The following is a 3,500-nucleotide window of genomic DNA, read 5'->3' on the forward strand; positions in this document are numbered from 1 at the left end:
CAGACGACGCAAGACCACCAACAAAGGAAGGAGACGGTTTTTTAGAGCTCACCTGGTCCATGGTGAGGCATTCCTGGTGATGGGGCGAGCATGGACCTCAAAGCGGAGGGGTGGTAGGAGAGTGTGGTTTGGACAACCGAGGGAGTGAGACGAGGCAACATCATATGGGAGGCGCGGTTGTAAGTGGTGTCGGAGGAGCAATCGTGCGTGTGTGGGATTGCACCAAGGAGAAGGAACGACATGATGGGTGCTCGGTTTTCTAGGGCTTTTTTCTTACGTCGGGAGATGGGTTTGGTTGAAGAAAAATGTTGAGGTGGGGAGATTATGATTTTTTTCTGAACAGAGTACAGACGCAAGCGCTCATACAGCGAGCACCAGAACTTGAACCCTGGTGGGCTGGGGATACCACCGTCTCTCTAACCATACAACCATAGATTGGTTCGCGGTGGGGAGATTATGTGACGGGTGGAGACGTGGGTACCAAACGATGTACTGACTGTGCTTGGATAGTGGAGATAGTTAAGATGCCGGTATTATATCCACTTCCTATTTAGCTAAACATTATTTGACCAAAAAATCTATGAAATTTGTAATGAATCATGGTCTCAATATGTGAAGTAGAACTAATAATCCTTTAACCAAATGCCCTTTTATCATTGATCATTTTTTATAATTTTTTGCCTGTGGCAACGCAGGAATATATCAGTCATGTGACAATGTACGAGAATATCGTATCCCGTTAAAATGCATGGACAATTATTACAGATCTAAGAAAATACTACTAGAAGTATCAGGGTACTTTCTTTAACGACCATCAAATCAGATCAAGGATCCGCATTAGAAGGTAAAGTTTCTTGCAATTGTATGCTGAATCAGATCAATGATTCGTTCGAAAAGGTAAATTTTCTGTAATCGTATATTACCGTTTTTCTTTGCGGTGATATATTATAATGCAATTAATTTCCCTCGTTTCAATCTACCTTTTTTTTGCCCGCCAAATAAATCTACCTTTGTTTTTTCACGACGAATTGAATGTCTTTTCCCTGAAATACCGTAGTTTAATGTCGAAATGCAAATCCAAAAGTAGCCCTTATTATATGCATTATTAAGAACGGTCCATTGATACAGCCAGTCAAATATGGAATCAAATCGCAAAATACCGCAAAAAAGGAATCAAATCGAAAATTTTATGAAATTAATCGTGGAACAACTCACACCTTACATATATATACACTAGACACCCGAGGCTGAGGTCTGGGCAGACTGAATCCACCATCAAGCTGACAATGGCTTCCTTCTCCTCTTCCTCTACTAGCGTGATCATCGTCCTCTTGTTGCTCTTGCCCGTCCTCCTTGCGCCGCCGGCAAGTGCCATCCCTGTACTTGCCGCATGCAAGACCGTCGGCGGCGGGAGCACCTACTTCGACGTCACGTTCTGCCTGGAGGCCCTTGGCTCGGTCGGCGGTGGCGGCGTCTACTGAGACCTCGCCGCCGCTGCCGTGGGCCTCCTCGGTACCAACGCCACCAGCACCCAGGCCAAGATCGGCCGTCTGCTTGGGCAGAGCGGCGTGAAGATTAAGGTGGGGGACACGGCCCTGGTGCGGCCCCTCCGGTCGTGCCAGTCGTTGTACGGCGGTATAGTGCACGGTGGGCCTGCATGCACCGCCGCGGTCAAGGGCGGGAAGTTCGGCGATGCGGCGGCGATTCTGGAGAAGGCAGCAGCCGCAGCGAAGGAGTGCGAGGGCGGGTTCAGGAAGAGCAAAGCGGCGCCGCTGACGGCGGAGGACGATGACACGTTCAAGCTCGCAAAGCTCGGCGTCGCGTTACTCGGTTTGGCTTGAGAGCGCGGAAATGAATATTGTTGTTTCAAATAAAATGAATTTTTTCATATACTATAGTACGTATCTTTCTGGTTTAGTTGTTCTACTTGTAATCCTCGTGCTCTGTGATCTCTGATCTTTGTGTTTGTTAGATCAGCGTTGCGTGTTGGGAGGCCAAGGCCCGATGATGCTATCCGGTGTCGGGCAGTCGGGTAACCAAAACAAATCTCCTTCAAGTATATGACGCCGATATGGCGCTCACATTCGGTTTGGGAGCTCCCCAGACTGAACTAATCGTTCCATGGTATCGATCAGATCAGTCAAACGAATACCCAGATCAAACCAACCGTTCGCTGGTATCGGTCAGATTGATCGAACAAATACGTTCGGGCTACAAACCAGTCCGAGCAAAAGATTCTTGTTTTGTGACGCAAACAGTGTAGAAGTTGTTGGGGTGGTGTGTGTGTGAGGGGTGGGGGGGATGATGTCGCTCGGGGAGGTGTCGAGAAGTGGTGAAGTGCATACGTAAGGAAAGGTGATTTGTCGGCTAAGAGAAGAGGAGACGGCGAGGGAAGGTCACCCTGGCTTGTCGGGGTGTTGGGAAGAGGTTGACAACGGAGAACATGGTGAGGCGGCATGAAAGGCGGCAGCAACCAAGTGGTAGATATTGAGAAGAGAAGGAGGAGACAAGCGAAAAGGGTGTGGAGAGGCGTTAGGCTCGAGGACAGGTACCTATGTTTTACTACTTGGGTCATCTACACAACATTTTCACACAGTAAAACGGAAGCAAGCTCATCTCATTTCCAGGACCCATGCTTTACGATCCCCAACTGACATTTACCTTGAACCTTCTCCGAACGTGTGAAACGAATTAACAACTGACCTAATGTGCCAACAACCAAAAGCGTACAGCAGTAAATTAGTCGGACGACCAAAAAGGGGAAGCGCACAAGTGCTAGCAAAATGCGGCTACTCTAGCATTTTATAAAGGAGTAACGTTTGTTGGACAGGAATCAATGCATAATTGTACTTTTTTGTAGTCATCCAGCAACCTTTTTCCATGTTTGTGTACCCATATACATTATTGTTTGATCTTTACCCGGGCATACCCACGCTTGGCATAAAACTCGATCTCTCCATGAATGTGCTGGACGAAGTACCCATGTCTGCTACTATCATTTCAATAGTCCGCAAATAAGAGAGGGGTGATGTTCTAGCGAGATGGAGATGCAAGAGAAGGACAAAATAATATTGTGTGAAGAAGATAATGGAATAAGAGGCACCGAGAATGAGAGGGTGGGTCGAAAACATTATGAAACATCGTGCTCTGATGGCAGCAGTTTCATAGGAAGTTGTTGTTCATCACAGTGCTACAATCAACTTCATCCCCTAGAGCCTTTTATCAGCAAGGATATCATCACTACTTTTCCAATGTAACACTGCCATCTACACCATTAGGAGTACTAACGGTCTTGATCAAATCGGCATCCACTACCAAATAAACTGGCTACAAGTGCTCGTTTTCAGTAGTGTGTGTTGAACCAAGAGAAGCTCACTAGTGATTTAGCTATAGGTACTGAGCGCTTGCCTCGATCTTGCCGAAACATAGTAGAGTTGTGTACAAGGTGAACCTGCAGGTTGTTTTCTCGGTCCAACTCAATATCTTCTTACCACTACTTG

At 46.9% G+C, this 3,500-nt stretch overlaps 1 pseudogene; it reads left to right on the forward strand.

Moving 5' to 3' along the window:
• The first annotated feature begins 1,286 nt into the window (after positions 1–1,286).
• Positions 1,287–3,061, forward strand: LOC123170731 (uncharacterized; annotated as a pseudogene).
• Positions 3,062–3,500: the final 439 nt, after the last annotated feature.

The sequence above is a fragment of the Triticum aestivum genome, chromosome 7D (assembly GCF_018294505.1).
Source record: "Triticum aestivum cultivar Chinese Spring chromosome 7D, IWGSC CS RefSeq v2.1, whole genome shotgun sequence".
NCBI lineage: Eukaryota > Viridiplantae > Streptophyta > Magnoliopsida > Poales > Poaceae > Triticum > Triticum aestivum.